General features: G+C 54.7%; 1 protein-coding gene across 4 annotated transcripts in view; it reads left to right on the top strand.

The window, feature by feature from the left end:
• The window catches only part of TSPAN18 (tetraspanin 18), a 207,417-nt gene that overhangs the window by 155,091 nt on the left and 29,418 nt on the right, over positions 1 to 22,908 (top strand). For 3 of the 4 annotated variants that reach the window (XM_085010089.1, XM_021083155.2, XM_003122850.7), the window contains exon 4: positions 19,991 to 20,073. The exons of the other annotated variant lie outside the window; for it this stretch is intronic. The gene's annotated coding sequence lies outside the window, so the exon portion shown is untranslated. The remainder of the gene's footprint in view (positions 1 to 19,990; positions 20,074 to 22,908) is intronic. 4 annotated transcript variants of the gene reach the window in all.

Below are 22,908 nucleotides of genomic sequence, written 5' to 3'. Positions count from 1 at the left end.
GAAAACTCATCAATAGGCAGTTAGTATTTGATACCATTTCAGCCCTTTTTAATATGATTAAGAAAGGGGACCTTAAGCTCCCTAATATATGAGAATCCCAGATTCCAGGCAGACAGGGAAAGAACAAAGAACTGTCTCCTGGAAGCAGAGCCAGGCCCCAAGCCCTGGACAGACAGAGTCTCCTGGGGCTGGAGGGTGGGAAGATGGCCCTGGGGCAACCACCCAGGCGGACCTGCGGGGAAGCAGCACAGCGCCCCAGCACCTGCTCCCCATGGCCCCTTGCAGTGCAGCGCCTGCAGCGGGACCCTCAGAGCCAAGGAGGGGAGGGTCTTTGTGAGCATGAATGAGGTTTGTGGGAAGGGCCAGCACCTCTGCTTCTGGGACGTCCCCTCGCCTGTCAGCTGGCAAAAGTGCCCATCCCGCCGCCAAGCAGCTGAGGGGTCCTTTTAATGGCTTAACCATGGTTTCCTAAGACGTCTGGCTGCAGGGTACGGCAGGCTGGTGAGGGGGCCTCATGACACCATGAAGTCACTGCTGTGATCTTGCCAGCACGTCGACACCACCTTTAAAATATGGTTCCTCTTAATGGACAAGGGCTAAAAGAGGATTGGGCAGGGGCAGAGTGGGTGCCCAGGACAGGTGGCCTGAGCTGGCAGCAGTGGGTCAGCATCAGCGTGAGGTGGTCTGTTCACTCCTCGACCTCCAGATCCAAGGCCAAACTTGAGCCTTCCCGAGCAGGTCCACATCAGCCTTGGAGTCCTGCCTCGTCTCTGCCAAACCCCAACACCAGCGAATTTTCTGCAGAGGCCTTACCCAGGCTGACCTCACCTACGTGATGCCGTTAAAACAGCCCACAAGGGAGCCCCGGCCCCCTACTTCCGTTAGACTTTGCTCCTGGGCAGTCTGGGTGTCTGGGGTCCCTGGGGGAATGCCAGAGCCTTGTGGCTGGGACAGGGGGACACCGTGGCCACCTGAACCAGCGTCACCTTGGCTGTGAAAACAGGACGGGGTGTTCCATTTCCTCCATGGCCCCCGTGAAGTCTGTTAACAGTAATTACGAAGTTATGAGGAATTCCCAGGCCTCCTAATTAGCGTTAATAGGGGCTGAGCGAGCCAGTCATGGGAAAAGAGATGTCTTTGTTTGCATTCTCGAAATGAGACCACTGAGTTCCGCCTTCAGGTGTGATTCAGCTGCGTTCTCTTCTCTCCAATCCCCTTAGTCCTACGCCTGGTACCCTGGCCGGGCACCCGCTAGCCATCATATTCCCTGTGTGCACACGTGCAAACACACACACACACACACACACACACACACACACACGCCCACACATAGCCGCCCAACAGACTCCAAGTCTTTGGATGCTGGATTAAGACATCCTTTTGCAAAGCAAGCAGCAAAAACCAAAGAGCCCTTCGGCCAGACTCCCGGCCCTCCTCGGCACTGCCCTGAGACGCCCCCGACCCCATGCTGTACCCCGACCCCAGAGACCCCAGCGCACCCGCCTCCCCAGATTAGACCATATTAACAAACCATTCCGTGTTGCAATTAGCCTGGCGAGAGAACCGGGCTGGCTGAGCAGGGTAATAGTGCTTTCCTCTCGCCGCTCACATGCCGGGGCCCGTCTCCACGGGAGGCAGGCTCCCCTCGCCTCTGTTGGAATAATGAGATCTTGGGCAAGGCTCCCGCCATCTGGATCTGGGGCCGTCCTGGAGGAGGTGCCTTTGGACCAAGCAGCAGGGAGGCAGTGAGTGAGGGGATCGAACTACCATTTATTGTGTACTATTGAGCCTGTGCTAGAATCTGCTATCTAGGTTGGTGCTTTTTCAACCGAGTTGTGGGGACCCTCCGGGCCTGGGGTTCTCCTCCCTGAGCCAGGGGTACTGAACATCTCAGAATGTTCCTAATGGGATGTCAGTACTCTTAGAGATTTGGAAGATAATGCCTTTTTTTATTTTTTAACTTTTGGTCTTTTTGTCTTTTAGGGCCACACCCGTGGCATATGGAGGTTCCCAGGCTAGGAGTCCAATCGGAGCTGTAGCCACCAGCCTGCAGCAGAGCCATGGCAATGCAGGATCTGAGCCGCATCTGCAACCTACACCACAGTTCACAGCAACGCCAGATCCTTAACCCCTTGAGTGAGGCCTGGGAGCGAACCTGTGTCCTCATGGATGCTAGTCGGGTTCGCTAACCTCTGAGCCACGACAGGAACTCCTACCTGATTTTTATATCAAAACAACTGTGGATATCTTTTGTAATAAGGTGTGATGTATTTATATGTGGCATGGATCTGTGAGGTGAGGCAGGAGATTTTCGGGCAATTTTACTCTCTCATTTTCTTCTCTGGGCTGGGTCCCCAGATTTCCGGATGTGTGGGGACAGCAGGATTCTTTCTATATCCACTGCAGATTTGTGAGGTTCTAAGCCATAGCTCAGTGCTGTGTGATATTGGGGTAGACACTACCTCTCTGATCCCTCCACCCCCAAGCAGCACAATGGAAATGGTAATAACGCCTCCTCAGAGCTGGCTTCTGGGCCGTGGGACAGAGCCCTGCATTTGCTTTCATGCTCTGCTGTTGCCATCTTGACATTCCGTTTTTGGTTTTGCTTTTTTTAGGGCCGCACCCGCGGTACATGGAGGTTCCCAGACTAGGGGTCGAATCGGAGTTACAGCTGCCAGCCTACACCAGAACCACAGCAATGCAGGATCCGAGCTGTGTCTGCGACCTACACCACAGCTCACGGCTACACTGGATCCTTAACCCACTGAGTGAGGCCAGGGATCGAACCCGCAACCTCATGGTTCCTAGTCGGATTTGCTAACCACTGAGCCACGACGGGAACTCCAATCTTGAAATTCTTAATAGCTTTTGCATAAGAGACCCCTCATTTTTATGAGGCCCCACAAATTACGTAGCTGGTCCTGCATCTTCCAATAGCGTTTTAGCAAGAGTTAAGTCTGAGTGTGTGAAAGAGGCCCCAAGAGATGATTCCTCCCCCCACCCGCCTCCTTCTTTCCTTCCTTCCCCAAACATCAATGGATGGCAGGTGCTGTCGCAGACACTGGGATTGAGCAGTGAGCCAGAGTCGCTGCCTTCCTGCCTTCAAGGGAAGGAGGCTGAAGACAAACAACCAGAAGAGAACTTTGTTGGCGATAAGTGTCAACAGCAAAGGGATAGATGATGACGGGGGAGACTTTTAAGCTGTTGGGGTGCAGGGTTGGAAGAGCTCCCTGAGGCTTTGATCAGAGACCTGAATGAAGGGAGGGCATGCACTGTGTGGAATATCAGAAGGAAAGAGAGTCCCAGGCAGAAGGACCAGCAGGTGCAAAGGCCCTGAGGTAGGTGTGTGCTTACCCCGTGGCAGAGACCAGTGTGGTGAGAGCTGGCCAGAGGAGGTGGGTGGAGGGAGATGAGCTCAGCAAGGTGCAACAGGGCTTATAAACTGTTGTGAGGCTGTGGTGGGGGTAAGTGAATGACCAGCTGGGTAGAGGATTCCTTCAACCAGAGCTGGTTGTTTGTGGCCCCCTATGCTTAGTACCTAGAGGCCAGAATGGCAGGGGAGGGAGGATGGTGTTTCATTGTCTTCTGGACACTTGGTGACAAGTTGTCCCTGCACAGGGACAAGTGGCAGCCTCAAGCGCGAGCCCTCTGCTGTGGTTGAGGGATGGTTCCTGTCTTATCTCTCCACCGCCTCCTCTGAAGCCTGGGCCTCCGCGTCTCGACCTCTGACAAGTTGTGCCACCCAAGAGCCAACCCAGGAGTTCCCATTATGGCTCAGTGGGTTAAGAAACCAACGAGTATCCATAAGGATGTGGCTTCAGTCCCTGACCTCGCTCAGTGGGCTAAGGATCTGCAATTGCCATGAGCTGTGGTGTAGGTTGCAGACACAGCTCGAATCTGTGTTGCTATGGCTGTGGTGTAGACTGATGAGACCCCTAGCCTGGGAATTTCCATATGCTGCAGGTGAGGCCCTAAGGGGAAAAAAAAAGGCCAACCCAAAGGCGCCTGATGATGTCTGTGCCAGAAGAACCCCCAGGCTGGCCATTGCAATGTGGCTTGGGTGAGCCTTGTTCTCTTTCTCCAAGTGACCTCCGAGATGCATGGTGTGCAGGCTGGGGAGTGGGACGGCCAGGCAGCCTCTGCCTCCAGGTCCCATGGGCAGAGCTGGAAGCTGCTCTGTGCTGTTCTGTGCTTGTGGCTAAACAGAGACCCTTACTCCCAGCCGGTGACCTCAGGGCAGAGGGTCCTGGGGAAAGTGTCCCCTCCCTGGGACCCCATCTCCTCATCTGCACTTGGGGATACTCATTGAGGATTCAGTGAGAAGGCAGGTGAAGCACATAGACTGTGGGAAACCTTCACTCCCTGGGTCCTCGTGGAAGTGGGGACGTGGCCTGAGTGTCACCTCTCAGACCCAGACCCTGGCCACAGCCAGCCCCCCCCCCCCGCCCCCGAGAAATGAACTGCAGAGAGTGAAACAACCAGAACATGCTGTGTGTGACAGGTCCTCGGAGCCACCATCTGTACCATGAAGGGGACGGACTCAAGGACCTCGGGGGCCCCCCCGAGCCTTGAGAATCCAAGATGGGAAAGTGAGAGCCTCCTGCAGGATGATACCACTGCTCCTGCAGACTGCAAGCCCCCATCTTCACCTTGCGGCCCTAGCGGGTCACCCCCAAAAGGAACTGGCCTGCAGGCAGAAGGCTCTGGCTGTCAGTCCTTCTATCACAGACCTGGCCCTCCCGCTATCACACATGGGAGAGGAACCGTGTCAGGCCGTTGTTACAAGCCCAGACTCTGCAGCCAGCCCTGCTGCTTTCTAGCTGTGTGACCTTGAGCGAGTGACGTAACCTCTCTGAGCCTCAGTCGTCACAGCTGAAAAATGGGTATAAAAACAGCATCTACTGCATAGGGTTGTAGGAGCCTGTGAGGACCGTGCGTGGTGCCCGCAGCCCTGTAGACGGGCAACACGTTCCTGTCCTGGTGAACTGGTTCCACAGCTGAGGACGGGGTCTCCTTCCCAGGCCCTGGCTTCTCAGCCACCCCCAGAACCCCTGCCTGAGAACCAGTGTCCTCTGGGAGCAGCTGGGCAGGTGTAACCTCGTGACAAGGACAAGACATCTGGAAAGAAAGGATTGCATTGAACATCGCTGATGATGGGGAGTAGGGGACCCCTAAAGCCGTAGTTTGGAGGGAAACTTGACCTTGAAAGGGTGTGATAACCTAAAAAGAGAGAAGGGCTGAGGCCTGGACCGTCGAACTCCCCCAGGCTGGCTCTGATGCTGACTCCCACTGCTCTCCTGTCCTTCGGAATCTGGTTTCCTTCTCCTGAACCAAGGATATTAGACCTCACAAGCGAGTCAGAAAACCTCAGGGGGACATCCATGAAAATACGTACCCCGGCCACTGTCGGCCACGTGCTTGGCCATCCCTGAGGCCCCGCTGGTGCCCAGCCCTATTCTAAGCACTCCTCATATTTGATTCATCCCCATTGATGGGGAGGCACCGGCTGCCCCCCGGACACAGCAGGGGGCTGGTTTATCCCCGCCTCTGCGGCCTCACTCGGATAATTGATCCAGGCTTTCTTTCCAGCTTATCTCTTGGAACATGGACCCTGGAAAGTCCAATATGAGGCCTATACAGAAGATTCTTTTCCTTCCCACTGGATCTCTTCTCCAATAGCGTTTACTGTCCAGAGTTACACCCAGGAAGAGGCAGCTGGGGGAGCGATGGCCTTGAGGCAAAAATTCAGAACCCGCTTGCCAGCACTCACCTTGCCGCTTACGTCTGTGTGGATGTGACCCAGATTGGCACAGGGGATCAGGGCCCTGGTGGGTCTGGAATCACCTTTAAGGAGCTCAGAGGTGCTTGCTCAGGGTCACACGAGCTAGGCTAGGCTCAGAACGGAGCCCCGGACGGCCTCATCCTAAAGCCTGCTCTATACGCCCGCCCCCACAGGGTCCCTAGGAAGCCCCGACCTTGCCCCTCGGACTTGCTGAGTCTTCCTCTGGCTTCATTACTGGGCAGTGAGGGGGAAATGAAACACCTGCCATGTTCTTCCTCTTCCCAGCAAGGAGGCGCCTCAGGAACCCCCACTCCCAGCAGGACCCCGGCAGTCCTGAGGCTGTCCTGGGCCAGTAGGCTTTGTAAATGGCTCACACATGCAGAGCCTCTAAATGAAACGTGGCCACCACCTGCTGGGGGTCAGAGGCTCATGGCAGGGTTAGGGGATTTATGTCCAGGCCCCCAATGAGGTGCGCTTACGAGAAAAGTCTTCTGGGGGCCATGAGCAGGTAAGCCTTCCACCTCTGCAGGAAGTGGTCACAGTGTGTGTGTATGTGTGTGTGTGTGTTCGCACATGTGCATGTGCCCGTGTGCATGTGCATTCAGGGAGCGAGCACAGAGAGAAGGAGAGACAGGAGACTCAGAGATGGAGAGGCAGAGGGGACGCTTGGCGCATAGGACCCGAGACAGGAGAGGGGCTTGGCCCAGCCACGGAGCTCGCTGGTGGCTGAGTCCAAAACCGAAACCAGATCCCCAGACCTTTTATCCTTACATCCTCTGGAGCTGCAGGAAAAGTACCAGTTTGCCCAATTGGAGCCTGGGCTAAAGCCCTCTCTTATAGCCCTCTTCTGAGCATCCCCTCTAGAGCAAACAGGGGACACACAGGTGACTGGCACCATGGCTCTGTGTGCTCTGCTTTAGGGCAGCTAAAGCATGTGCGAGTCACTGCGCGGCCTCCCTCACTGCCACGCTGAGACACCCCCCACGCACCCTGCGGTCAGGTGTTCACAAGGGGCAAAACCACCTGCCCTTGGCCTCCTGGGTCCCTATTTCCCCTCGGCCTTCTTAAGCCCTGACTCCTTTATTTTGCTAACATTTCTTACTCTAGAGTCCACAGATTGGGGTGTATTTACGGATTGGGGTGTGTGTGTGTGTGTGTGTGTGTGTGTGTGTTTTGTTTTTTCAGGGCTACACCTGCGGCATATGGAAGTTCCCAGGCTAGGGGTCAAATTGGAGCTGCAGATGCCAGCCTTCGCCACAGCCATAGCAACTCGGGATCAAGCCGTGTCTGCAACCTACACCACAGCTCATGGCAACCCTGGATCCTTAACCCACTGAACGCAGCCAGGGACTGACCCCGCATCCTCATGGATACTAGTCGGGTTGGTAACCCACTGAGCCACAACGGGAACTCCTGTGTTTACATTTTTAAATGATGAGAGCTGCCCATCCAATATTCAGGCTACAATTTCCATTCCTCAAAGGACAATATGTGAATTCTTTCCACCAGAAATAGAAATGGACCATTGAGGAGTTCCCATTGTGGCTCAGTAGAAATGAATCTGGCTAGCATCCATGAGGATGCAGGTTCAATCCCTGACCTCGCTCAGTGGATTAAGGATCCGGCGTTGCCGTGCGCTGTGGTGTAGGTCACAGACATGGCTCAGACCCCACGTTGCTGTGGCTATGGTGTAGGCTGGCAGCTGTAGCTCTGATTTGACCCCTAGCCTGGGAAACTTCATATGCCACAGGGGTGACCCTAAAAAGACAAAAAAAAAAAGAAGAAGAAGAAATGGATCAGTGACATTTCAAAGTTTGCTCAACATTGGCATTGGGAGCCATGAAACCATGGCTCAGGACTGAGGGCAGATGAGCAAAAGGCGTGGCTGTCAAATGAACAGTGAAAGCTCCCACTTCTAGAGTTTTCCATGCCTCAAGCAATGTGGTCCCACTGATGTTCCCAGGACCCTTGAGATTGCAGGGTTCACCGGGCTCAGAGGGGCCAAGGCCACAGGGGTAGCGAGTGGGGGAGACGATGCCAGCAGCCATTGTTATGCTTTTGGCCACACTGCCAGCTCCCCTGTGTGCCACTGCCAGAAGCCCTGTGTGAGGGCGGCGGGGGGGGGGATGCGAGTGATTTAATTGACATCACGTGGTTGGTTAGTGGCAGAGCAGGGTCTAGACCCTGAGCCCCCCATTTCCCACTGCAATCCTCTTTTCTAGTGAGTTTCCTAATTCTAGGGAGCTCCATGCTTTGCCCCACCAGCTACGGGGCATCTTGGACACCCTCTGAGCCCAGATGCTGGAACCACCTGCCAGGGTTCAAACCTAATAACTGTGTGACTTGGGGCAAGTTAATTCACTTCTCTGCGCCTCTGTTTCCTCATCTGCAAGCGAGCATAATAATTATACCTACTTTGAAGATTGTTGTGAAAATAATGTTAACAGATAGGAAGCACTAAGAACTGGGCCTGGCACATAGTTAGCACCCTGTAGATGTTCATTCTTGTCATTGTCACTACCGCCACCCTCCTGTCCTCCTGGGGGATGCGGAACCATGACGGGGCTCAGATCCACCCACATCACACTCCGGACTCCCTGCCCCTTCTAATCACTACTGGGCCTCAGCAGAGAAGCTAGGCCTTCCAGGAACAGCGGGCTAATCCAAGGGCACAGGCCTGGCTCCGAGCCCGCTCTGCATGGACTAATCCCAGGACACATGCTTGGCTCATGGTCTGCTCTGCATGGGCCACCTGTCATCCGCTAGAGCCTCAGACAGGGGCCAAGGCTGCGCAGACACCACCAGCCCCTTAGATGTGCAAGGGGGAGATCTCGTCCCATTCCACAGATGGAGAAACGAGAGATGTTTTAAACCTAGAGAAGTTTTACTTTATTATTATTATTATTGATTATCATTTTGTCAAAAGGAAGTAGTAACCCCCTCCTGGAGTTCCGTAAGATCCAAATACTTGCTCATCGTAGCGGCTTCCTGGCGGGACCGCCAGCATCCTTCCTGGCCGGGCACTCAATGATGTTTGGTGGCCGTGGTGACCAGGCTCCTGTGAAGGAGGCTGCAGTGCCTTTGTCTGAGCCTGTGCCTGCCTCCGTGGAAGCCCAGTCCTTTCCCTCTCCACCCCCGCCCCGACCTGCATCTCTCCTGAGGGCGGCTGGGAGGATTTTTTATGGGGAGGAAAGAAAACAGGTTTCTCTGACTCTTGCCTATTCAGGCCCCAGCGGCGGCTCTTCCCTTTGATTCATTTCCTCTCCGGCTTTTCTCAAGCCGGCAGGACTCTCTTGTCACAGACTCTCTGCTTTTCCATTGTTTTCCCTCCATAACTTGAGGTCTAAATACCTGTCGTCATTCCTCTTACGGGAAGGGGTCGTGGCCTCCCTAATTCGGGCCAGGTGACGGGAATCAACGGCAGTTGCCTGGGAAGACCCGGGGTCTCTAATATTCACTGCCGAGCAAATGCAAGTGGGGCGGCGCCCCCGTGGGCGTGAGGCTGGGGTGGGGCTTGGTTTCTGCTCCAGTGACCATTCCTAGTCCCTGGGGAATGGGGGTGGGGGTGGGGGCTGCCGATGGGGTAGAGGATGCAGTGAGAAGAAGGGGAAGCCTCACCAGTCTGCTCTCAGCCCAGGAAACATCATGTCTGGACAGGGGGGATGCTGGTGGCCTCTGGGTGGGGACACTCTAGGCTCATCCAACTTTGGGTCCCCCCCCCCGCCATGCTGCATCAGGGCATCACTCAGGCAGGAGGGAGGGGAGCCAGGGCTAGCATGGTCCCTTCACTGAACAGTGACAGGTTGAGATCCAAGAAACTCACTGCAGAGAGGAGAGGACAAAGTGACATTGATGGGACACTGACAGCACCTGGTGGAGTTTAAGGAGCCATGAAATCAGTAGCAGACACCTGGGGTGAAGCCCAGCTTGACCAGGAGCTGTGTCCTCTCAGGCAAACTCCTTAACTTCTCTGGGCCCCCCTCCCCTTAAAATAGTACAACCATCTCTGCTCTGTCGCCTCACTGGATGGTTATGAGGATGAAGCAAGAGCATAAAAATAGGAGGGCTTTGGGAGGTGTGTTGTGATTAATATCAAGCAGGAGGGAATTTGGTTAGATACCAGGAAGAACTTCCCTACTTAAGGAGGAGACATCAGAATGAGGTTGTGGGAGAGTTCCCATGTGGCTCAGCAGGTTAAGGACACAACACAGTGTCCATGAGAACTGGGACTCCATCCCCGGCCTTGCTCAGTGGATTAAGGTTCTGGCATTGCCACAAGCTGCGGTGTAGGTCACAGATATGGCTCAGATCTGGTGTGGCTATGGCTGTGGTGTAGACCAGCAGCTGCAGCTGTGATTCGACTCCCTAGACTCAGAACCTCCTTATGCTCCAGGTGCAGCCATAAAAAGGAAAAAAAAAAGAATGAGGTTATGGGGTTTGTCCTCCTTCCCGAAGAGCTTTAAGAATAAGATCACATCAGTTTGACTGTTTAAAATAGTCTTGAGTGAGTCCCTGGTGGCTCAGCAGGTTCAGGATTCAGCGTTACCACTGCTGAGGCTCAGGTTGCTGCTGTGGCGGGGGTTTGATCTCTGGCCAGGGAACTTCCGCATGCCATGGGCACAGCCAAAAATGAAATAAAATAGTCTTGATATTGGCAGAGGCATTGGCCAAATGACTTTGGGTGTCTTTTCTAACTCTTTCATGACACTGTAGTCAGTTCAACAGGAGGGAACGTGGCCAGAGGCCACATCTGAGTGTGTCTGTGGACATGCGCCTTTGCCTGCATCTGTCTGGGTGTCTGTATGTGTGTCTGTGTTGTATGCTTGTCTATGCGTGTGTTTGTCAGAGTCTGCAAGGCTGTGTCTGTCTGTGTCTTGTGTGTAGAGCAAGTTGATGAAGCCAAAAAATCTCAAGGTGACTCATTTTTATCACTAAGCGGTTGGAAGAACCGCTTGCCCTCTTAGCCATCTTGGGAGAACGTGGACAAAGCACCAGAGTGAAAAGAGATCTTCAATTTGATTTTTATTTATTTGTTGTTGTTATACAGCTTTCTAAACTCTAGGAAGAGCGAGACAATGAAGCCTGGCCCTAGAGTCCCCACTGAGGCCTGAATGCAGGCTTCCCTGATTCCCTGTGGGGCCCTCCCCAGGCCTCCGTTTCCACCTCTGTGAAATGGGGGAACAGCGCCTCCCTCACAGGGGCGTGAATTAGAGCCTGTAAAAACCTTGGCACAGTGCCCAGCCCTGGAAAGGACTTCATGCTTCCTGCATGCCTGCAGTGAGAGTTACCAGCCTGGCTCCTGACAGAAGTAGCTAAAAGAACCTTGGCTGTGGAGCCACCTGGGCTTGGGTTCAGACTTGCCACTCAGCAGCTGTGTGACCTTGGGCTAGTCACTTCATGTCTCTGATCCTGGTTCTCAGCTGTACATTGGGGATGAGAAGATGCTCGCCTCATAGGATTATAGTGAGGTTCAAAGAAGAGGAGGGAAGATCTTAGCACACAAGAGCCACTTGAGAAAAAGAGTCCATTGGAAAAAGAGAAATTCTGCCTGGAACGCCTCCCCTCCCATCAGCCCCCCCCAGTGGAATTCTGTGTCTCACCCTCTGGCTGGGTTCGGCATTAAATACAGGGACAGAAGCCAGGCGACCGGGGCACCCTTCTCTGATGGAGGTTGTTGGGTGGGGGGGCTGCTCTGACAGGAGCCGCCAGGGCTGCCCCGCCCCCTCTTTCTTCCCCCCCCCCCCCCCCCCCCCCCCCCGCCGCTCAGACCTGTGCCCTTTCCGACCAGTTCCCAGGGCCCCTTAATACCCATGAAGCCATTAAATATTTAAATCTGGGCTGTGTGGCAGCCAGGTTGCCCCGGCAACAGCCCTGCATATTTTGGGATGGATTACCAAGTCTTTCAAAGGGTCTCCTGCTGCTCTGGGCCCTGAGGGGGATGAAACCTGGGAAGAGAGAGCCAGCAGAGGGAGGGCTGGGGGCTCCAGCTCCCCACAGAGGCTTCTAGATGCAGCGGGCTGACCGTGGGAAACAGCCAGACAACTGCGGGTGGGTGGGAGGGGGGTCAGCGGGAGGGCAGGCTTCTCCCCAGTTTTCAAGAGTCTGGACTTGAATCCAAGACGCATGGCTCCCAGCCCATTCTCTTCGCTTGCTTCTGCTTTGGGGGCACATTGTCCGGATTGGGGTCTGAACCCCAGTTCTGCCCTCAGGATGCGGGTGACTCGCTTACTTTCCGGGGCAGCCTCCCTTTCCAGCTGGCTCAGGTGCACAGCAAACCATGAGGAAGGCCCGTTCCCAAGGGGACGAGGCCAGCCCTGCAAGTTCCTTCTGACCTCCGCACGGACCCTGCTCTGTGAAAGAGATTCAGTGGGCAGCCGAGAGGCCCAGAGCCCCCACTCCCAGGCCAGGGACACTTCAGGAAAGCACCTCCCTGCCTCTGGTTTATTCTATCTCAAACCCCCGGGGGGAAGCAGAAAAGACTGCAGCCTCCCACCCCAGCCCCAGGCTCTCTCCAAAGGCCCGAGGTTTTCCAGAAAATTAAAATCTCCACTCCAGGAGTTCCCATGTGGCTGAGGGGAAACAACCCAACTAGTATCCATGAGGACGTGGGTCCGATCCGTGGCCTCGCTCAGTGGGTGAAGGATCCATCGTTGCTGAGAGCTGTGGTGTAGGTCGCAGATGCAGCTCAGATCCCACGTTGCTGTGGCTGTGGCGTAGGCCAGCAGCTACAGCTCCGATTTGACCCCTAGCCTGGGAACCTCCATGTGCTGTACTGTGGCCCTAAAAAGCAAAATTAATTAATTAATTAAAATAAAATAAAATAAAAATCTCCACGCCAGACACGTGAGGCCAGTAGTGAGGTGGTCCGGTTTTCTCCCCTTGGTGGGGAGGGGGTGAATGGGAGGCCAGAAGAAGGCCACGAACCAAAGGCCAATGTTGGGTAATGGCAGAGAACCTGGGCTCCGCTATCTAGAGTGATGGGGGAGAGACGTTGGGCATCTGGCAGGCAAACTGTCATTGGCTGGTTTCATGAGTGCCCCCCTAGATGTGGGGGACATAATTTTCCATCTGCCTGAAGCCCCAGCCTCCCAGATAGACCTCAGAGAGCTTCTGACCTTGAGGCCTTTGAACTTGACAGTGTAGACCCTCCATGGTTGGAGGGAAAGACTGAGGGGTGGGCCCCTCCTCGAGCCCCTAGAATCCAAATCTCAGGGCTGAAGCCTAGAAGTTTGAGGGCCTCTCAAGCTCCCCAGGGGTTCCTGAGACCCGCTGGCTCCCCAGCCTCCCCCTCAACCCAAGCCCGCTGGGCCTGCCCTGGGCAGGAAGGTGGCCTGACCCCCCCCCACCTTCCCCTCCCCCAGGGGCCCATTTGCTCCTGCTGCAAGCTTTCTGCCCCTCTGCTTGGGGATGGGGGCTGAGGCCAAGGGCACCCTCTGTCTGGGGAGGGATGGGGACTGCTGAGTGGCAGACTGGATCCATGAGCCGCAAAGGGGGTGGCGGGTTACTGTCAGGGATGAACTTTGTCTAAGGCAGGAGTTCGCATCCCAGGGTCCAGGGATCACGTGGAACTCCAGGGAGTGGTGAACTTGGAAGAAAACTGTCATGTCTTTACTTCATTAATATTTAGCTGAGAGTGAGCGTTTCCTCCAACCCTGATCCCAGGCCATAAGCCATAGTTCTCTTAGCGGTACCGGTGATGTTGCCATCCATAGAGAGTGGATCTTTTCATATCACCCCAAACTGTTGCAGATGTCTTCAAATTACAGTAGTTGTCAAATCCATTGCTAGATCTTGAATTTAATGTGTTAGTAAAAAAGGATTTGCGGAGTTCCCGTCATGGTGCAGCGGAAACGAATCCGACTGGGAACCATGAGGTTTCGGGTTCGAACCCTGGCCTCGCTCAGTGGGTTAAGGATCTGGCGTTGCCGTGAGCTGTGGTGTAGGCTGGAGGCTGTAGCTCCTATTGGACCCCTACCCTGGGAAACTCCATATGCCACAGGTGCGGCCCTAAAAGAACAAAAGACTAAAAAAAAAAAAAAAAAAAAAAGAAGAAGAAGAAGGATTTGCGTGTTCCAGATGTTTTTAAAATATTTTGATAACCATAGTTTAATATAATTGGTTTAATCCTAGGTGTTTTATTTTGTGTCATCTAGTCCGATGTATTTTATTTTATGTAGTTAAAAGGGGGCCCTAGACTACCAGAGGGGTGGGGGAAAGTGAGACCCCCCCAACTCAGAGCTCAGCTTTGGGGTCAGGCCAGGGAGCCCCTGCAGCCTGGCTGAGTGGCCTGAGGCAGGCTGCCCACCGTCTCTGAGCCTGCTTCCATCACAGGTCACTGGGGAGCATCACCTCCTGGGATTCTTGTGAGTAGTCGAAGGCCAGGTGTACAGCAAGAGCTAACTAGATGCAGCCTCTGGTTAGCACGAAGTTTCTGGGAGGCGCCCTGGAAAGTAAGGGGACAGTCCCTGCCGGGTGAAGCAGAGGTGTGGCCAGCAGCCGCTGCCTGTGCCGCTGGGTGGGGACCTCACGTGGAGGGGAGGGCTGCCTGGAGACTGAGGACACAGTGACACTGCCCAGCGCCCGAGGAGCCGCAGAGGCTGTCTGATGGTCGATCCGCCAGACCTAGGCCCCCGCTCAGGCTATGGGTTCCCCAAAGGCCAGGGGTACTCACTAAAGCAGGAATGAATGAAGGAACGTAGAAATGAATGAGACGCTTTCTGATGCCAACAACCACAAGAGTAACGCTGGCTGGGAGAGAGGGAGCTTGTTCTTTGGCGAGGGAGGCCATGGGGCAGAAGCTCTCTGGATCCCGTGGGAGCAGCCAGGCTGCCCACCAGCTTTTGTGGAGGATGCAGAACCTTCCCAAAGGCCTTTGCACATGGGCCGTCTCAGGGCAAAGGCAGGAGAATGGAGCCCTGGACCCGTCCCGGAAGGTGTCCAGGATGAGCTCCTTCTATGGCTTGCGTCCAGTCCAGGTCCATGGGGCAGGGGGTAAGGATGGCGGCAAGGGTCACTCTGGGGACCCGCATCCCGGAGTCCCCGGGGCCACATGTCTGGAGGACAGCCAGGGCAGAAGGATGGGAATCCGGCTTTGTCCCAGGAATTTCTCCCACCTACGGTGTGAGTTTGGGCCAGGAATTCCATCTCTCTGAGCCTCAGTTTGCTCATCTGTAAGCAGGAGTGCCCGTCTCCTGGGCCAGTTGGGAGGATTCAATGAAATAATGTGCGTAAAATCCTTTCAGAAATCCGAATGCAGGAGTTCCGGTCATGGCGGAGTAGAAACGAATCTGACTAGGATCCATGAGGACATGGGTTCGATCCCTGGCCTCACTCAGCAGGTGAAGGATCCGGTGTTGCCGTGAGCTGTGGTGTAGGTTGCAGATGCGGCTTGGATCTGGCATTGCTGTGGCTGCGGTGTAGGCCGGCAGCTATAGCTCCTATTAGACCCCTAGCCTAGGAACCTCTATATGCCATGGGTATGCCCCCCCCCAAAAAAAAGACCAAAAAAAAAAAAAAAGACCAATAAATAAATAAATAACCGGGAGCTCATGGTTCTGGCCCTGCTGTGTGACATTAGGCCAGACCCTGCCCCTCTCTGGGCTTCAGCATCCCCCATTGTGAAAAGAGAGGGTTGGAGTTAGCCCTCATGGAGGCCTGTGTCTTTGAAGATTCTCTGATGGAAAAGTCCCGGGGAAGTCCTAGAGCAGAGGAGAGGGCTTGTGGCAGGGACGCAGTCCCCAGCTCACAGACTAGAGCCCGGCCTTCCCAAATGATGCGGCCACTTTCTGCTTTCTCCACACTCAAGACCCAGTGAGTGTGGGCGCCAGGCAAGGCTGTCATTTAGGAGCCAGTACAGCCACCGCAGGCCCTGCCCCCAGGAGCCTAATTAGATGTTATCCCCCATCAGCTGTGTCCATGTCCCCACGTCCGTGCTGTCACCAGGCACGCCAGGATTTCAGGCCAATTGCTTGTTTATGAGACAGTCTGTCTTGGGATGAGGCCCAGCAGGCACAGCCAGCGAACAAATAAGTTCTCCCCCCTCAGCTTTGAACCTGATGACAGAATCATCGTTATTCTGACAAGCCTCAGCCCCAAGTCCTGAGGAGGGAACGCATGGGTTTTAAGAGTCAGGAAAATCTGGGTCAGTTGTGGCTTTGGGATCTTTCCAGCCCCTCGGAACCTTAGTTTCCTCTTCTGTAAAAGGGAACGATGATAACAGCATCTCATTTGCAGATCCCTTTGGAGGATCGAGTAAGATCATTCTAGATAAGCACCCATGACACAATGCTTCGCCCTATCACCGGGACTCCATAAACGCTAATCCTGGCCCTGTTCCCCCCCCTCCCCCCCGCTCAAAGGCTCCCCAGCATCTAGGCTCCCCTGCAGCGCCACCAGGCCATCAGCGCTTGTTTCCCGGTCCTGCCCCGCAGGCTCCGAGCACGGGGTTGATGTAGCTGGTAACACTCCTCTCCAAGTGCCGGGTTATTGATCCTCACTAGACTCGAGTGAGTCCTTGAGGGAGGGAAGCCGCTGGCCTCCGTGCCCTGGACCGAGCCCAGTGCTGGCACTAGCAGGTGCCTGGCGCGCACAGGCAGGAAGGAACAGGATGTACAGCCGCTAAAGTGCTTTCACCTACACCGTCTCCTTCGATCCGTGCAGTGACCCTGGGAGTTCCATCTGAGAATCCACATCTCGCAGATGAAGAGACAGAGACGGACGCTCAGGTGCTGGGGACGCCGGCCCAGGTCTTGGGGCTCGTGGAGGGCAGAGCCTGCACGGATAGGGACCTAGGTTGTCCGCGGTGAGGCCCCTCCCCTGGGGCCCCTGAGGCTCTGCCCTGCGCCACAGCGCCCTCACTCGGCCGAAGTGCGCGTACAAGACGTTTCTCGGCAGCCACCAGCCCAGACCTACGTTTGCTTCCTCCAACGGGGGCTTCTCTCTTGCTCCTGTCCACCTGCCTTCTTTTCTCTCTCTCCAGAAAGCCTGCCCCGGGCTGGGGGCGGGGAAAGTAAAAGGAGTGATTTATGAACTGAACTGTTCTTCTTAATCAGAGAACCCCTCCTGGGCCGGCTCTGTGCAGATGGGACTGAGCCGCCATCTGGGGCAGTGGGAGAGGCAAGATTAATAAAGCTGTCTGGTCCAGGCAGGGGCCTGCAGAGGAGAACCCGGCGGCGCTGCGTGACCTCGCCCGGTCTCTGCCCCTCTCTGGGCCTCAGGGCTCCCATCTGTCAAGGGAATAGCAGGATGGGGTCATCCCCCAGAGGTCTCCAGCTGGCGCGGGGGAGGATGCTAGCTGGCTCCCTGGGACACTGCTTGGTGGCCTGATTCAGGCCAGAGCAGCACTGGGTTAGACGTTTTGGAGACTGGGCATAGCACTCCCTTCTCCTGGCGTCCTTTTTCTGGTGCCACATCCATGGACTAGTGTCTTAGCGGGAGCTCTTGTATGGGGTCCAGCAGACGTGGGCCTGATTCATGGCCAGGTCTTACTAACCATGTGAATGAATCCAGGCCAGTTAATTACATTCTCTGAGCCTCGGTTTCCTCATTTGCAAAATGGGATAATAATGATACCCGCCTCCTAGGTGAAGATTAAATAAGAGAAAGCTTAGCAGGGTCTGGTCCTTGATAAATGCTCACTACTAATAGTTATTATTAGGCTCAGTTATCACAAAACTGTGGCAATTAATTTGACTTTGGGACCCTTTAGAGGAAAGATATTTCTGTCCATTCTGATCAAGCCACATGTCCCTGGTCTGCCCCAGGCCCGCCGCCACTGATAACCAGTGAATGTGGTTTGGACCTATTTTCCATGTATGATGATGCTGATAATAACAGCTCCTTATGGGAATAGTGCTTTGCCATTTTCTGAGTGTTTTCATATCGTATCACTTCATATCATGAATTCTTACAACCAACTTTGGTTTCAAGAAGCACAGTTTTCAGAGGAGAACCTGGCATCTCAGGGAGGGTAGTGACTTTCTGAAAGTCTCCACGGAGCTGGCCAAGGCAGGTGCGGTCCCAGGCTGTCCTTTCCCTGCGGCCCCTTAGTGCAGCTCTTCGCTGGGCCCGGGAGGGGAGCATCTTGGTGAAAAGGAGGCCGGGAGATATCAGATTCACATGGATTTCAGCATCTCCTCCCTGTCCCTGGGTGGGCCTTGTGTGTCACCCAGGCCTCTCATCGCAGCCTCAGTGTCCAGAGGGAGGTGGGCTGTGTCACCCTCAGGATAATAGCCGCCCAAAATGCTGGACAGAGAATGATGCTGTGAGGGCTTCAGGGCCAGGGTGGGATGGTGGGGGCGGGAGACAGAGGAGAGAGAAAACGATGACCCCCTCCCTGCTTCCCTGAGCCCTGCCACCCCTGAACTAGACATTGGGGCTTCCTTCCTAAGGCCGTGGAGACCAGAGATGTAGGAAGCTGCCCGAGTTGGCTTCATTTTGCCAGTGAGCCATGCCTGGGCAAAGTTCCAGCTCGAACCTCCTGGGGCCTTGCCTAGACTCAGCGGCCTTCTCCCCGCAGCTGTCCACCCAGATGGCAGTGTCCTGCCTGGTAGTGACAGTGTCCTCCCCTCCCCACACCCCCAGGGTCAATTTCAGGGCACCCTTCCCTGTTCAGATGGGGCTGAGCTTCTGCCCTCTTCCCCCTCTTGGCCCCCAACACAGCTTTTCTAACATCTTGTTTTAGAAAGAACCTGGAATCTCAGGAGGATGCTCAGCTTTGCCATTTGCATCTCTAAGCCTCAGTTTCCTTCTATAAAATGGGGCAATAGTCCGCCTTGCAGGGCTGTCATGAGGAGTCACCATGACGGTACAGGTGGATGAAGCCCTTTCCGTGAAAGGTGGCTTTGATTCTGACTCCCAGGTGGATTCTAGTCCATTGCTTACTGTCTGTGTGATGCTGGACGAGTCTTTTCCTTCTCCAGGTCTCAGTTTCCCCATTATAAAATGGAGTGACGGTATGACAGCCACTTCCTAGGGTTGTTCTTGCCACTTAATGAGCGCCTACATGTAAGCATACAGCCCAGAGCCACAGAGCAGATCCTGAGGCAGGCGAGTGCGTATGTTTGGGCCAAGAGGGGTACCAGCCCCCGGGGCTCAGAGAACTCTCTGGAACGAGACCCCTTCTCCTGCCTTGCCATCTGCCCATCCCCAGCTCCACACTCCCTCAAGACTTACTCCCTTGAACCACCCTCTTCCCCATGAAACCTCCCCGTCTGTCCCCAGCGGAGTTCCACCAGTCTGTCTGCCTTCCTGTGGGTTCCCAGCCCTACTGCTACTCCGTGTCTCCTCCAATCTCCTACACCTCCCGCCACCCAACTGTGAGTGTGTGCTTGTTTTTGCATCTCCATCCCCAAACACGGCAGCCGGCACATAGTAGGAGCTGCTGAGTGGATGGATGGATGGATGGATGGATGGATGGACGGACCGATGGAGAGGAATCTTTCACCTCCCCCCCCTCCCTGCCCACTGATGAGAATGGAAAGGAACCTGAACTGGTACCTGAGACCAGAAATTCCCCCTTCCCCCTGCAGCCCAAGCTCCCCCAGACCCCAGATTTTTCCTGGGAGTGTCCTCTAGCCCAGCGTTTAGGCAGAACTCGGCTGTGGAATCCCCACATGTGTGCTAGAAGAGGAGTCTCCGTCTGGGCCCATTTGACTGCTGAAACCCAGTCCTCATTCCCACCGCTGGGAGCTGGCTCACTGAAAGAGCCTTCTGGCAAATCCTTTTGCAAAGCTTGGGGACCCTTCCCAGCATCAAATCTCTCTCCCCTGAGAGTCAGAGTTTCCCAGGAAGGCGGTGCTACCACTCTCTCTGCTGAGACATCACTGCAGATGCCCAGGTGGCATCTGGGTGACATCCAGGTGTACGGGCCACTGTATGGCCCCAATTCATCAAGCCACATACAAAAGCAGAGCAGCAGGCATGAAGCCTGTGCCAGAACCTGTGAGTCTCTTGAAGATGTGGTTCCCCATGAGCCCCCAACAAGGGCACCCGGGAGCTGCCATCTGGGCAGAAGGCGGGCACTGCGTGTGGGCCTCTCCAGCTGGGGTGCCCCAGGTGCTGAGAGCTTTTCATTAGCGCTAATGGGCCCAGATCAGCAAGACACTTGTCCTGAATGTGCCCGGCCGAAGGGCGGCTGTTTATAAACAGTTCTTGAATGTGGCTGTTCCTTATTGGCTTCCCCGAGTAATTGCGTATCTTCTCTCACAGGACGAGCTGGGCCAGTAAGGAAATATCCAGGAACCCCTCTGACCAGGAGACTCCATCCTGCTGACATCGAAAGAACTGCCCAGGTGACAAGTCAGCAGTTGCTCCCCTCCCCCTCCCCACGCATCTCTGCCCCTTTTCCTGCTCCCCCCGTGTTTCCCCATCAGATCTTTCTCAGTCCGTCTGTCTGTCCTCTCCCGTTCCCCTTCTCACTGTCTCTCTTTCTCTGTCTGTCTCCTTCCATCTTTCTCCATCTTTCCTTCTCTTTTCTTATTTCTCTGATTTGCTTCGTCTCTACTGTTCTCTGTCTGTTTTCTCCTTTCCCCCTCTTCATTCACTCATTCATTCATTCATTCAGACACCCCACATGTGCCAGGCACTGCTCTGGACACTAGGAAGATGGCAGTGAGCAAAGCAAAGCCATGTCTTTTTGTTGTTGTTGTTGTTATTTAGGGCCATTCCCGTGGCATATGGAGATTCCCAGGCTAGGGGTCTAATCGGAACAGCTGCTGGCCTATGCCACAGTCACAGCAACACCAGATTGTTAACCCGCTAAGCGAGGCCAGGGATCGAACCTGCAACCTCACGGTTCCTAGTCGGATTCGTTTCTGCTGCGCCACGATGAGAACTCCGAAGCCATGCCTTTCTAAGCCTACATTCTAACAAGGGAAGGTGTGTGCTACCAAAATAAAGAATTAAGAAAATGTCGTGTGTGGAGGGTATCTGCAGGGCCTTGGCCTGGGCTCCCAGAAACAGGACTCCAGGTCTGGACCCCTCACTAATTGGCCCAACCTCCTTTCCCTTTGCAACCTCAGTTTTCTCATTTCCACAGTGAGGGTGTTGGGCCAGATCAGTACTGCCCTGCCTTTTCACGATCAAGAACTTCTTTGGAGTTCCCTGGTGGCTCAGCGGGTTAAGGATCTGGTTGTTTTTTGTTTTTTGTTTTTTTTGCTATTTCTTGGGCCGCTCCCGCGGCATATGGAGGTTCCCAGGCTAGGGGTCGAATCAGAGCTCTAGCCACCGGCCTACGCCAGAGCCACAGCAACGCGGGATCTGAGCCGCGTCTGCAACCTACACCACAGCTCTCCGCAACACCGGATCCTTAACCCACAGCAAGGGCAGGGACCGAACCCTCAACCTCATGGATCCTAGTCGGATTCGTTAACCACTGTGCCACGACGGGAACTCCAAGGATCTGGTATTATCACTGCTGTGATGCAGGTTCAATCCCTGGCCTGGGAACTTCTGCATGCATGGACACAGTCAAAAAAAGAAGAAGAACTTCTTTTATTGAAATGCTGGTGATAAAAGTTATACAAGGGCTGGATTCTAAATCAGTGCTTCCACAAACAGCAGTGTCACATCAAAGTTCCCCTTAAATCCCCTTAAAGCCCTTAAACACCTAGCTTTGTTATACATGTAACAGTCAGTTGCACCCAGGCCACAAACGATAAGTCACTTCCTAAGCCCCCACCCTCACCAGCCAGGGGCACTGTGATGGCACAGGAGCCTTGAGACAATGAGACCCAGGGCAGCAAGCCAGGGGACCCCCACTCAGGCTCATCCTGGGGCAGACGCCCACGTGGAAGGGCAGCTGGACCCTTTGCACCCAAACTGCCCCTGTGCCCTTGGGATTTGAATTCACACGAAGTCAAGCTGGCCTGTGACGCAGACCCCTTCAGGTCATCTCTCTAGTCCCTGAGATTAAAAGGATTTTATCATCCAAACAGCACTTCCTTTTCCAACATCATTTATGGAGCATCTATTTCTTCTTAGTTCATGTACTTCCAAGTCATACCTACCAGGTAGTGAGAGCTTCTGAACAACCTAAGAAATAGGGTTTCCACCCTGGGGTGGTTTAATTGTTCCGAAACCCAGGGCTCTTGCCCCTTGGGCCAGCTGGCCGTGAGGGAATGATTTCTGAGATAGTATCTGAAATCCTGAAAATAGCTTTAGGCGATTACTAGCCTCGGGGAACCCAGTCTGAGAACCTCTGACCACACGCATTCTCCCGGCTCTGAAATCCTCCGCTCCTCCTCCTAGGAGCCCCGCCCCCGGGGAGGAGGAGCCGCCTGGGGGCTGGGCGGTGGGAGGGAGGAAGGGGCGGAGTCACCGTGTGTCCAGCCGGCGGTAAGGAGGCTCTCCTCTAACGCTCAGTCCTTAGGATTTCCTGAGCAGGTCAGCGCAGGTCAGCGTTCCTGGCCCCATTTTGCAGATGAAAGCAAAGGGGAGGTTATGTGATTTAGCCACTGTCGCGAGCCTAGAAGGAGGTGGCTCTATAGGTTGGGGAAGCCCCAGGGGGTCTTTCACCCCTGGCCCCGGGGGGCGTGGCATTTCTCTTTAGCTGAGAGGCGCCCCTCCTCCCCCACCGCTTTCTCCTTCCTAAGTGCCTTTGGACCACCTTTTTTGAGGAACAGTTAAGCCTCTGGCCCTCATGGTCCCAAGTTTCTTCTCAATCCACCTTCTAGAGACTTCGTTCCCACTCTCCTTAGAGGTAAATTTGGGAACTGTGAGGCGATGGGCTTCTCTTCCGAAAGGTGCTGTGGGTGGGTGGAGCTAACACCCAGGTCCGACAGCGATTGGAGACGCCATGTGTCTGTCACTCTTGTCTGGCCAATTGGCCGTAGAGGTGTGTCCTCATATTTCAGAAGCCCAGTGAGCTGGTGGAGCGGGCAATTCTTGGTCTTTTGACTTTAGCCTGATGGTGGGTGAGGACTCTGGAGGCCGTCTCTTCTGGCCAGTGGGAGATTGGCATAGGAGGTGTGACGATAGGCCTGAATTTTGGAGGAAAATGGATGAATGGGGCAAGGGAATTGGCATTCCTTAAAAATAATGATTAAGGCCTGGGTTCAAATCCTGGCTCAGGCACTTCCATGCTGTGTCACCTAGACAAGTATGTCCACCTCTCTGAGGCTCAGAGG

This window comes from Sus scrofa, chromosome 2 (genome assembly GCF_054392235.1).
Source record: "Sus scrofa isolate SSC_HxYL_T2T_F1_AM1 chromosome 2, Sscrofa_HxYL_maternal_Yorkshire_Landrace_v2.0, whole genome shotgun sequence".
NCBI lineage: Eukaryota > Metazoa > Chordata > Mammalia > Artiodactyla > Suidae > Sus > Sus scrofa.
This window is presented reverse-complemented; position numbering and strand designations above follow the sequence as displayed.